This window comes from Oncorhynchus clarkii, chromosome 7 (genome assembly GCF_045791955.1).
Source record: "Oncorhynchus clarkii lewisi isolate Uvic-CL-2024 chromosome 7, UVic_Ocla_1.0, whole genome shotgun sequence".
Classification (NCBI taxonomy): Eukaryota; Metazoa; Chordata; class Actinopteri; order Salmoniformes; family Salmonidae; genus Oncorhynchus; species Oncorhynchus clarkii.
Genome location: NC_092153.1, coordinates 5187697 through 5202139, shown reverse-complemented (window position 1 = coordinate 5202139; position 14443 = coordinate 5187697).

Sequence of the window (14443 nt, the reverse complement as noted above, 5' to 3'; positions counted from 1 at the left end):
CGAGACACAGAGAGAGTCTGAGAGAGATCAGGACATAGAGAACTATAGTGACATCCTGAGACCTAAAGTAGTGTCTATCTATCAGGACATAGAGAACTATAGTGACGTCCTGAGACCTAAAGTAGAGTCTATCTATCAGGACACATGAGAACTATAGTGATGTCCTGAGACCTAAAGTAGAGTCTATCTATCAGGACATATGAGAACTATAGTGATGTCCTGAGACCTAAAGTAGAGTCTATCTATCAGGACATATGAGAACTATAGTGATGTCCTGAGACCTAAGGTAGAGTCTATCTGTCAGGACATAGAGAACTATAGTGATGTCCTGAGACCTAAAGTAGAGTCTATCTATCAGGACATATGAGAACTATAGTGATGTCCTGAGACCTAAGGTAGATAGAGTCTGTCTATCAGGACATATGAGAACAATAGTGACGTCCTGAGACCTAAAGTAGAGTCTATCTATCAGGACATATGAGAACTATAGTGATGTCCTGAGACCTGAAGTAGAGTCTATCTATCAGGACATATGAGAACTATAGAGACGTCCTGAGACCTAAAGTAGTGTCTATCTATCAGGACATATGAGAACTATAGTGATGTCATGAGACCTAAAGTAGAGTCTATCTGTCAGGACATATGAGAACTATAGTGATGTCCTGAGACCTAAAGTAGTGTCTATCTATCAGGACATATGAGAACTATAGTGATGTCCTGAGACCTAAAGTAGAGTCTATCTATCAGGACATATGAGAACTATAGAGACGTCCTGAGACCTAAAGTAGTGTCTATCTTTATGGGATGGTTGAGGTTAGGGTTAGTTTTAGAATGGTTAAGGTTAGGGTTAGGGTTGGAGTGGTTTAGGTCAGGGTTAGTTTTAGATTGGTTAAGGTTAGGGTTAATTTTAGAATGGTTAAGGTAAGGGTTAGGGTTGGAGTGCTTTAGAAGACAGTAAGAGTCAGGAAGGAGTATTACACAGCTTTAGAAGACAGTAAGAGTCAGGAAGGAGTATTAAACAGCTTTAGAAGACAGTAAGAGTCCTCAGGAAGGAGTATTACTCAGCTTTAGAAGACAGTAAGAGTCATCAGGAAGGAGTTTTAAACAGCTTTAGAAGACAGTAAGAGTCAGGAAGGAGTATAACACAGCTTTAGGAGACAGTAAGAGTCCTCAGGAAGGAGTATTACACAGCTTTAGAAGACAGTAAGAGTCAGGAAGGAGTTTTACACAGCTTTAGAAGACAGTAAGAGTCCTCAGAAAGGAGTATTACACAGCTTTAGAAGACAGTAAGAGTCAGGAAGGATTATTACACAGCTTTAGAAGACAGTAAGAGTCCTCAGGAAGGAGCATTACACAGCTTTAGAAGACAGTAAGAGTCCTCAGGAAAGAGTATTCCACAGCTTTAGAAGACAGTAAGAGTCAGGAAGGAGTATTACACAGCTTTAGAAGGCAGTAAGAGTCATTGGGAAGGAGTATTACACAGCTTTAGAAGACAGTAAGAGTCATCAGGAAGGAGTTTTAAACAGATTTAGAAGACAGTAGGAGTCAGGAGGGAGTATAACACAGCTTTAGGAGACAGTAAGAGTCCTCAGGAAGGAGTATTACACAGCTTTAGAAGACAGTAAGAGTCAGGAAGGAGTTTTACACAGCTTTAGAAGACAGTAAGAGTCCTCAGGAAGGAGTATTACACAGCTTTAGAAGACAGTAAGAGTCAGGAAGGAGTATTACACAGCTTTAGAAGACAGTAAGAGTCCTCAGGAAGGAGCATTACACAGCTTTAGAAGACAGTAAGAGTCCTCAGGAAGGAGTATTCCACAGCTTTAGAAAACAGTAAGAGTCAGGAAGGAGTATTTCACAGATTTAGAAGACAGTAAGAGTCGGGAAGGAGTATAACACAGCTTTAGAAGACAGTAAGAGTCCTCAGGAAGGAGTTTTACACAGCTGTAGAAGACAGTAAGAGTCCTCAGGAAGGAGAATTAAGCAGCTGTAGAAGACAGTAAGAGTCCTCAAGGAAGGAGTATTACACAGCTTTAGAAGACAGTAAGAGTCAGGAAGGAATTTTACACAGCTTTAGAAGACAGTAAGAGTCCTCAGGAAGGAGTATTACACAGCTTTAGAAGACAGTAAGAGTCCTCAGGAAGGAGTATTACACAGCTTTAGAAGACAGTAAGAGTCCTGAGGAAGGAGTATTCCACACTTTTAGAAGACAGTAAGAGTCCTCAGGAAGGAGTTTTAAACAGCTTTAGAAGACAGTAAGAGTCCCCAGGAAGGAGTATTACACAGCTTTAGAAGACAGTAAGAGTCGGGAAGGAGTTTTACACAGCTTTAGAAGACAGTAAGAGTCAGGAAGGAGTATAACACAGCTTTAGAAGACAGTAAGAGTCCTCAGGAAGGAGTATTACACAGCTGTAGAAGACAGTAAGAGTCCTCAGGAAGGAGTACTCCACAGCTTTAGAAGACAGTAAGAGTCAGGAAGCAGTATTACACAGCTTTAGAAGACAGTAACAGTCCTCAGGAAGGAGTATTACTAACCCCTAACCCTTTTAACCTCTAACCCCTAGATTGCCCTAGTCCCTAACCCCTTTAACCTCTAAGCCCTAGATTGCCCTAGTCCCTAACCCCTCTAACCCCTAGATTGCCCTAGTCCCTAACCCCTTTATCCTCTAACCCCTAGATTGCCCTAGTCCCTATCCCCTAGATTGTCCTAGTCCCTAACCCCTTTAACCTCTAACCCCTAGATTGCCCTAGTCCCGAACCCCTAGATTTCCCTAGTCCCTAACCCCTTTATCCTCTAACCCCTAGATTGCCCTAGTCCCTATCCCCTAGATTGCCCTAGTCCCTAACCCCTTTATCCTCTAACCCCTAGATACCCCTAGTCCCTAACCCCTAGATTGCACTAGTCCCTAACCCTAGATTGCCCTAGTTCCTAACCCCTTTAACCTCTAACCCCTAGATTGCCCTAGTCCCTAACCCCTTTAACATCTAACCCCTAGATTGCCCTAGTTCCTAACCCCTTTATCCTCTAACCCCTAGATTGCCCTAGTCCCTAACCCTAGATTGCCCTAGTCCCTAACCCCTTTAACTTCTAACTCCTAGATTGCCCTAGTCCCTAACCCCTAGATTGCCCTAGTCCCTAACCCTAGATTGCCCTAGTCCCTAACCCCTTTAACCTCTAACCCCTAGATTGCCCTAGTCCCTAACCCCTAGATTGCATCAACTGTACTATCACGACACGTTGTGATATAACATCTACCCTGCACGCTCATCATCAACTGTACTGTCACGACACGTTGTGATGTAACATCTACCCTGCACGTTCATCAACTGTACTATCACGACACGTTGTGATATAACATCTACCTTGCACGCTCATCAACTGTACTATCACGACACGTTGTGATATAACATCTACCCTGCACGCTCATCAACTGTACTATCACGGCACGTTGTGATATAACATCTCGTCAGTCACTTTGACTGTTCGGTCATTAACTGGTTTACAAACTGTTCCTCTCCCTGACATTGAGAAGAAGCACCTGGACAGAATGCACCTGGACAGAATGCACCTGGATAGGAAGCACCTGGATAGGAAGCACCTGGATAGGAAGCACCTGGACAGAATGCACCTGGATAGGAAGCACCTGGACAGAATGCACCTGGATAGGAAGCACCTGGATAGGAAGCACCTGGATAGGAAGCGCCTGGACAGAATGCACCTGGATAGGAAGCACCTGGACAGAATGCACCTGGATAGGAAGCACCTGGATAGGAAGCACCTGGATAGGAAGCACCTGGATAGCACCTTACATACACACACACACACATCTAACAGCACACACACACACACACACACACACACACACACACACACACAAGAAACACACACACACACACACACAGACACACAATCACACACACACGCACACCAAACACCACACACACGCATCATACATACACACAAACACACATACACAAACACACACACATACACACAAACAAATACTAATAATGTGTGTGTGTGTGTGTGTGACACAGAGAGGAAAAGTGGACAGCAGGACTCAGGTGATGCCAACGTGCCAGGTGGGCATACGGTAGACTCCCTACAGTGGGCCTTAGACCTGAGGATGTCACACACACACACACACACACACACACACACACACACACACACACACACACACACACACACACACACACACACACACACACACACACACACAGAGAGAGAGAGAGAATGTCACTCTCTTCACCCCCTCACCCTGTTTCAAGCCAACAGCATCATCTCCTAACACGGACCAATCTGTCGCTGTGCTCCATGATCACAGCTATTAACTAAAGGACCCAGATTTAATCACCTCATTTAATGAATATTTAGAGTATTAGGGTTGACGTGACGGACAGAGATTCAGTCCTGTCCTAGAGGGAATACCAAGGGAAGTCACCTGACACAGATTCAGTCCTAGAGGAAATACCAAGGGAAGTCAGCTGACAGAGATTCAGTCCTGTCCTAGAGGGAATACCAAGGGAAGTTACCTGACACAGGTTCAGTCCTGTCCTAGAAGGAATACCAAGGGAAGTCCTAGAGGGAATACCAAGGGAAGTCACCTGACACAGATTCAGTCCTAGGGGGAATACCAAGGGAAGTCCCCTGACAGATTCAGTCCTGTCCTAGAGGGAATACCAAGGGAAGTCCCCTGACACAGATTCAGTCCTGTCCTAGAGGGAATACCAAGGGAAGTCCAGTCTTGTGTTGGACTGTGTAAAAGCAGTGGTAGTTCAACTGAAACATATCATGACAAATGACTGACTGGTAAACACATCATTTTACGTTAAACCTCCTTAGAGTCGAGTGATGCACCAATGTCCTTTTAAGCTAGAGGTTTCTGTTGTATTGCTTTGGATGAGTCTCAATCCACCTCATCCGAGGTCAAAGGTGAAAGAGCTAAAAACGTCTGTAATGTCCAAACGGTTTGACCTACAACACTGTTATGGAAAAGGGGGAAACTATGACCTCTCTTTGGAAAGGGGAGACTCTCACCAACGCGATGGTCGTCTCCGTTTTGCTCTACGACCCCCACAATGGTCACGGGACTCGTCTGAAATCGGGTACCGTTGATGTGCCAATTTCTGTTTGTTGCGTCCAAAATATTAGTACAGCAATGTTATGTGACCCCACTGTGGAAAGGGGAGATTCTCACAAACATGATGGTGTTCTCCGTTTTGCTCTATATCTCCCACAAGTGTCCCAGGACTCGTCTGAAGGGAACCGGTACCACTTTTAAAACAACAAATGAAGGTTGTATGAAGGTAGTTTTGTGACGACACAAAAAGGGGTTAAATATGTCTACAAATCTCTGTTTTTTTTTATATATCTAGTAGATTTAAAGGACAGACACTTTAAAACCTTGTTTCTTATACTGTAATGTTCTAGATTTAAGGGACAGACTTTAAAACCTTGTTTCTTATACAGTAATGTTCTAGATTTAAGGGACAGACTTTAAAACCTTGTTTCTTATACAGTAATGTTCTAGATTTAAGGGACAGACTTTAAAACCTTGCTTCTTATACAGTAATGTTCTAGATTTAAGGGACAGACTATAAAACCTTGTTTCTTATACAGTAATGTTCTAGATTTAAGGGACAGACTTTAAAACCTTGTTTCTTATACAGTAATGTTCTAGATTTAAGGGACAGACTTTAAAACCTTGTTTCTTATACAGTAATGTTCTAGATTTAAGGGACAGACTTTAAAACCTTGTTTCTTATACAGTAATGTTCTAGATTTAAGGGACACACTTTAAAACCTTATTTCGTATGATTTATTCGACTGTCTATTTTACCATTTATGAAAATGTAATTCAATCAGTTTCTCTGGGCTCTAGTTTCTCTGGGCTCTAGTTTCTCTGGGCTATAGTTTCTCTGGGCTATAGTTTCTCTGGGCTCTAGTTTCTCTGGGCTATAGTTTCTCTGGGCTATAGTTTCTCTGGGCTCTAGTTTCTCTGGGCTCTAGTTTCTCTGGGCTATAGTTTCTCTGGGCTCTAGTTTCTCTGGGCTATAGTTTCTCTGGGCTATAGTTTCTCTGGGCTATAGTTTCTCTGGGCTCTAGTTTCTCTGGGTTATAGTTTCTCTGGGCTATAGTTTCTCTGGGTTATAGTTTCTCTGGGATATAGTTTCTCTGGTCTATAGTTTCTCTGGGCTATAGTTTCTCTGGGCTCTAGTTTCTCTGGGTTATAGTTTCTCTGGGCTATAGTAGTAAAAGCCAAATTCAATATTTTATCAAATAATTGTTTAATATATATTTTATTGTTATCTAAAGGGGTTCTAAAATCCCAAATCAAATAGCTCAATGGTCCATGGTGTGACCGTCTTAAAACTATTCCATACTTCAGCTTAGACATTTAATAATGAATAGTTGTCATGGTAATTCTCACCAAAAGGAGAAAGGACTGCATTCTTCAAAAACAACTTCATTATATGATTTTTCGATAACAACCAGTCAACAGTGCATCGTTAGGAAAGCCCAACGAACAGAGTTGTCTCTCTCCTCCTATAGAAAGAGTACAGTTCGACAGATGGGTGGAAACAGGGGGCGTGTGTAAAACTTGTCCGTTCAGTTTAAGATTGCTGACGTTGGCACCGTTGTCCAGAAACCCTCCTGCACGTTTCCACACATCTAAGTTCGTAATCAAACGGCTCTTATCTGACGACCAGACTTCAGACTAAGTCACATATCCTGTACCAGCAAAAAAAAAAAAAAAAACATATAACAGCCGATTCTCAGGGTAAAAACAGTATATCCAATGAAACCCCATAGTAGGTAATTAAATAATTTCCTCCACACAGTCTACTATAAGGACAATGAATGTCGGTGTGATGACTAGCTTTCAGGTAAAGCGTTTATAACCAAAACGACTTCCACGCCCGGCGTGATTTACCGGCTTTTTTTGTAAAAGGGTCGATGTGCAGCTGGTGGGACGGAGTCAGACGCAGGACACGGAGGACGAGTCATAACGGACTTTTACTCAAAACGACGACAAAGTAAATTCCACGCAAGGAAAACAATCCAGCTCACAAAATAGTAGCGACAACTAAACACAGAACAAACACGCACAACACCAGAGGGGGGGAACCAGAGGGGGGAACCAGAGGGGGGAACCAGAGGGGGGGGAACCAGAGGGGGGGACCCAGAGTGGGGTACCAGAGAGGGGGGAACCAGAGGGGGGGAACCAGAGGGGGGGAACCAGAGGGGGGAACCAGAGGGGGGGAACCAGAGGGGGGGGGGGGAACCAGAGGGGGGAACCAGAGAGGGGGGAACCAGAGGGGGGAACCAGAGGGGGGGAACCAGAGGGGGGCAACCAGAGGGTTAAATAGAGAATTACATTATAATGTAATGGAAACCAGGTCTGTACAATAAAGACAAAACAAATGGAAATGTAGATCGGTGGCGGCTAGAAAACTGGATGACATCGACCGCCGGAACGCCGCGCCGAACAAGGAGAGGCACCAACTTTGGCGGAAGTCGTGACACACGTCTAACCCACGTGTTTGAGTTAAATCCATTGATCCCAACCCATTATCCCGTGTGATTAACGGGGGCGGAACTAGAGCAGCGTTTGAGAGACGAGTGAGGATCCTGAGAAGGGGCCCCAGGGCGGGAGGTCTCTTTTATAAAAACGCCTAAAGAGCTGAAGCGGAGAATCTCACGAACATACAAGTGCTGTATGACGCTCACAACAGTCGTTAGAAGATAAGGCGCTCTTCTACCTAGAAGACCATAGGAAATCCCAGCTCATAGTGTCTATAATACTGTAAGACGCTCTTCTACCTAGAAGACCATAGGAAATCCCAGGTCATAGTGTCTATAATACTGTAAGACGCTCTTCTACCTAGAAGACCATAGGAAATCCCAGGACATAGTGTCTATAATACTGTAAGGGGTTCTTCTACCTAGAAGACCATAGGAAATCCCAGCTCATAGTGTCTATAATACTCTACGGGGTTCTTCTACCTAGAAGACCATAGGAAATCCCTGGTCATAGTGTCTATAATACTGTAAGAGGTTCTTCTACCTAGAAGACCATAGTAAATCCCAGCTCTTAGTGTCTATAATACTGTAAGAGGTTATTCTACCTAGAAGACCATAGGAAATCCCAGGTCATAGTGTCTATAATACTGTAAGGGGTTCTTCTACCTAGAAGACCATAGTAAATCCCAGCTCATAGTGTCTATAATACTGTAAGGCGCTCTTCTACCTAGAAGACCATAGTAAATCCCAGCTCATAGTGTCTATAATACTGTAAGGGGTTCTTTTACCTAGAAGACCATAGGAAATCCCAGCTCATAGTGTCTATAATACTGTAAGGCGTTCTTCTACCTAGAAGACCATAGTAAATCCCAGCTCATAGTGCCTATAATACTGTAAGAGGTTCTTCTACCTAGAAGACCATAGTAAATCCCAGCTCATAGTGTCTATAATACTGTAATGCGCTCTTCTACCTAGAAGACCATAGGAAATCCCAGGTCATAGTGTCTATAATACTGTAAGGGGTTATTCTACCTAGAAGACCATAGTAAATCCCAGCTCATAGTGTCTATAATACTGTAAGAGGTTATTCTACCTAGAAGACCATATTAAATCCCAGCTCATAGTGTCTATAATACTGTAAGGGGTTATTCTACCTAGAAGACCATAGGAAATCCCAGCTCATAGTGTCTATAATACTGTAAGGGGTTCTTCTACCTAGAAGACCATAGGAAATCCCAGCTAATAGTGTCTATAATACTGTAAGAGGTTATTCTACCTAGAAGACCATAGTAAATCCTAGGTCATAGTGTCTATAATACTGTAAGGGGTTCTTCTACCTAGAAGACCATAGGAAATCCCAGCTCATAGTGTCTATAATACTGTAAGGGGTTCTTCTACCTAGAAGACCATAGTAAATCCCAGCTCATAGTGTCTATAATACTGTAAGGGGTTCTTCTACCTAGAAGACCATAGGAAATCCCAGCTCATAGTGTCTATAATACTGTAAGGCGTTCTTCTACCTAGAAGACCATAGTAAATCCCAGCTCATAGTGTCTATAATACTGTAAGAGGTTCTTCTACCTAGAAGACCATAGTAAATCCCAGCTCATAGTGTCTATAATACTGTAATGCGCTCTTCTACCTAGAAGACCATAGGAAATCCCAGGTCATAGTGTCTATAATACTGTAAGGGGTTCTTCTACCTAGAAGACCATAGTAAATCCCAGCTCATAGTGTCTATAATACTGTAAGAGGTTATTCTACCTAGAAGACCATAGTAAATCCCAGCTCATAGTGTCTATAATACTGTAAGGGGTTATTCTACCTAGAAGACCATAGAAAATCCCAGCTCATAGTGTCTATAATACTGTAAGGGGTTCTTCTACCTAGAAGACCATAGTAAATCCCAGCTCATAGTGTCTATAATACTGTAAGGGGTTCTTCTACCTAGAAGACCATAGTAAATCCTAGGTCATAGTGTCTATAATACTGTAAGGGGTTCTTCTACCTAGAAGACCATAGGAAATCCCAGCTCATAGTGTCTATAATACTGTAAGGGGTTCTTCTACCTAGAAGACCATAGTAAATCCCAGCTCATAGTGTCTATAATACTGTAAGGGGTTCTTCTACCTAGAAGACCATAGGAAATCCCAGCTCATAGCGTCTATAATACTGTAAGGCGTTCTTCTACCTAGAAGACCATAGTAAATCCCAGCTCATAGTGTCTATAATACTGTAAGGGGTTCTTCTACCTAGAAGACCATAGTAAATCCCAGCTCATAGTGTCTATAATACTGTAATGCGCTCTTCTACCTAGAAGACCATAGGAAATCCCAGGTCATAGTGTCTATAATACTGTAAGGGGTTTTTCTACCTAGAAGACCATAGTAAATCCCAGCTCAGTGTCTATAATACTGTAGGAGGTTATTCTACCTAGAAGACCATAGTAAATCCCAGTTCATAGTGTCTATAATACTGTAAGGGGTTATTCTACCTAGAAGACCATAGGAAATCCCAGCTCATAGTGTCTATAATACTGTAAGGGGTTCTTCTACCTAGAAGACCATAGGAAATCCCAGCTCATAGTGTCTATAATACTGTAAGGGGTTATTCTACCTAGAAGACCATAGTAAATCCCAGCTCATAGTGTCTATAATACTGTAAGGCGCTCTTCTACCTAGAAGACCATAGTAAATCCCAGCTCATAGTGTCTATAATACTGTAAGGGGTTCTTCTACCTAGAAGACTATAGTAAATCCCAGCTCATAGTGTCTATAATACTCTAAGGCGCTCATCTACCTAGAAGACCATAGGAAATCCCAGCTCATGGTGTCTATAACACTGTAAGAGGCTCTTCTACCTAGAAGACCATAGTAAATCCCAGGTCATAGTGTCTATAATACTGTAAGGGGTTCTTCTACCTAGAAGACCATAGTAAATCCCAGCTCATAGTGTCTATAATACTGTAAGGCACTCTTCTACCTAGAAGACCATAGTAAATCCCAGCTCATAGTGTCTATAATACTGTAAGGGGTTCTTCTACCTAGAAGACCATAGTAAATCCCAGCTCATAGTGTCTATAATACTGTAATGCGCTCTTCTACCTAGAAGACCATAGGAAATCCCAGGTCATAGTGTCTATAATACTGTAAGGCGCTCTTCTACCTAGAAGACCATAGTAAATCCCAGCTCATAGTGTCTATAATGCTGTAAGAGGTTATTCTACCTAGAAGACCATAGTAAATCCCAGCTCATAGTGTCTATAATACTGTAAGGGGTTATTCTACCTAGAAGACCATAGGAAATCCCAGCTCATAGTGTCTATAATACTGTAAGGGGTTCTTCTACCTAGAAGACCATAGGAAATCCCAGCTCATAGTGTCTATAATACTGTAAGGGGTTCTTCTACCTAGAAGACCATAGTAAATCCCAGCTCATAGTGTCTATAATACTGTAAGAGGTTCTTCTACCTAGAAGACCATAGTAAATCCCAGCTCATAGTGTCTATAATACTGTAAGAGGTTCTTCTACCTAGAAGACCATAGGAAATCCCAGCTCATAGTGTCTATAATACTGTAAGGGGTTCTTCTACCTAGAAGACCATAGGAAATCCCAGCTCATAGTGTCTATAATACTGTAAGGTGTTCTTCTACCTAGAAGACCATAGTAAATCCCAGCTCATAGTGTCTATAATACTGTAAGGGGTTCTTCTACCTAGAAGACCATAGGAAATCCCAGCTCATAGTGTCTATAATACTGTAAGGGGTTCTTCTACCTAGTAGACCATAGGAAATCCCAGGTCATAGTGTCTATAATGCTGTAGTAAACTCACATAGTTACTGTCCCAAACTCCAAACTCCACACAGTAGTCACTGACTAGTTGGATATTCGTTTCCCACTGATCAAACCATTGATTTACTTACAACATTCATATACATTCATTTTAGGTTTTTGATTTTGACTGACCATATTTTTTGTTGTTGTTGACAATTGTCAATAAAACTGATGAATGCAATTCTCTTTGTAGAGACAGGATCCAAAGTAGTGCACTATATATAGGGCATAGGGTTCTATAGTTCCCTGGTCTAAAGTGGTGCACTATATAGGGAATAGTGAGCCATTTGGGACAGGGGCTCTGTACAGTGACATGAGAAGGTAAACAGTCGTGTCTCTGCATTATTCAACAAGCCGATATTCCTCCGCGTAGAACAGTCAATAAGTCAATCTGAGAATCAAACCAAGGTCAACCGTTTGAATGGTCGTATGATGTACACACACACACACACACACACACACACACACACACACACACACACACACACACACACACACACACACACACACACACACACACACACACACATGGAGCCCTTCCTGAAGAATCTCCAGGCAGTACGGTGCTAGAGGTCACAGCTACTCAGACTGGGTCTCTGTAGAGGGTAGAGGATCAGAGGGAGAGAGAGAGACCGAGAGATAGAGAGAGAGAGAGCTACCCTGCTGTCATCACCTGACCCTCAGACTGGGTCTCTGTGGTGGGTAGAGGATCAGAGAGAGAGAGAGAGACCGAGAGATAGAGAGAGAGAGAGCTACCCTGCTGTCATCACCTGACCCTCAGACTGGGTCTCTGTGGTGGGTAGAGGATCAGTGAGAGAGAGAGAGACCGAGAGATAGAGAGAGAGAGAGCTACCCTGCTGTCATCACCTGACCCTCAGACTAGGTCTGAGAGAGAGAGAGAGAGAGAGAGAGAGAGAGAGAGAGAGAGAGAGACAGAGAGAGACAGAGAGAGAGAGACAGAGAGAGATCAGGACATAGAGAACTATAGTGACATCCTGAGACCTAAAGTTGTGTCTATCTATCAGGACATAGAGAACTATAGTGACATCCTGAGACCTAAAGTAGTGTCTATCTATCAGGACATAGAGAACTATAGTGACGTCCTGAGACCTAAAGTAGAGTCTATCTATCAGGACATAGAGAACTATAGTGATGTCCTGAGACCTAAAGTAGAGCTATCTATCAGGACATATGAGAACTATAGTGACGTCCTGAGACCTAAAGTAGAGTCTATCTATCAGGACATATGAGAACTATAGTGATGTCCTGAGACCTAAAGTAGTGTCTATCTATCAGGACATAGAGAACTATAGTGACGTCCTGAGACCTAAAGTAGAGTCTATTTAGCAGGACATATGAGACCATTAGTGGAGGTGACAGAGGTTCGACCTCTGTGTGGTGAAACCCACTGAGAGTCTAGAATAACAGGAGTTGACAGGATATGAGGAATGTCGAGGTCAAAGGACATAATCCAGGTTTGGTTCAGTAATTCTCTGATTATTTAAACCATTTCAACATCTTATCTTAACGTCATCTTCCAAACATGTTTTGGCACACACACACACACACACACACACACACACACACACACACACACACACACACACACACACACACACACACACACACACACACACACACACACACACACACACACACAAGCTTGAGAGTCACAAGCAGAGTAACTTTGCCTGTCAGTCCCAACGGGTTGGCAGCCAGCAGACTGGAAGCTAAAGTGACAGATCATCGCTCTCCCTCTCTCTCACAGCCAGAGAGGAGGGAGAGGGGGGAGAGGAGGGGAGGGGGGAGAGGAGGGAGAGGGGGGAGAGGGGGAGAGGAGAGGAAGTAGAGGAGGGAAAGGAGGGAGAGGGGGGAGAGGGGTGGGAGGAGGGAGAGGAGGGAAAGGACGGGGAGGGGGTAGAGGAGGAGAGGAGGGAGAGGAGAGGAAGTAGAGGAGTGAGAGGAGGTAGAGGAGGGGGAGGGGGGAGAGGAGGAGAGGAAGTAGAGGAATGAGAGGAGGTAGAGGAGGGGGAGGGGGGAGAGGGGAGAGGAGGAGAGGAGGGATGGAGGACAGGAGGGATGGAGGAAGAGGAGGGAGAGGAGGAGAGGAGGAGAGGAGAGGAGGGAGAGGGGGGAGAGGAGGAGAGGAGTGATGGAGGAGAGGAGGGATGGAGGGAGAGGAGGGAGAGGAGGAGAGGAGGAGAGGAGGGAGAGGGTCGGGGCATAAGTTTGGGCTGTGCTAATGGACATCTGACCCACAGGACACACACACACACACACACACACACACACACACACACAGAGAGAAATGTACACACACACACACACACACACACACACACACACACACACACACACACACACACACACACACACACACACACACACACACACACACATGCACACAAACATACAAACACACACACACATACACTGGTATTGTAGAGTTCAGCTCCCAGGAGCACCAAGTGTGCTGTGTTCTGTGCTGTTCTGTTCTGTTCTCACCTCACTCAACTAGCTCTATGAGATACAACACATAAACTGTGTCATCACCATCTCTCCTTCTCTCTCTCCATCCCTCCATCCATCCCTCCTGCAATACTCAAGCACCAAGAATGGATTCTCGCTCTCTGTCTCTCTCTCTCACCATCTCTCATCCCTCCTTCAATACCCTAGAACAAAGAATGGAGTCTCTCTCTCTCTCTCTCCCTCAATACCATAAAATGAAAAATGGAATCTCTCTCTCTCCCTCTCTCGCTCAATACCACATAATGAAGAATAGAGTCCCCCTCTCTCTCTCTCTCTCAATCTCTCTCTCTCCCCTTCTCCCTCAATACCATAGAACAAAGAATGGAGTCTCTATCTCTCTCTCTCTCGCTCTCTCTCTCTCTCTCCCTCAATAACATAAAATGAAGAATGGAGTCTCTCTCTCTCTCTCAATACCAAGAATGAATAATGGAGTCTCTCTCTCCCTCAATACCATAGAATGAAGAATGGAGTCTCTCTCTCTCTCCCTCAATAACATAGAATGAATAATGGAGTCTCTCTCTCTCTCTCCCTCAATACCATATAATGAAGAATGGA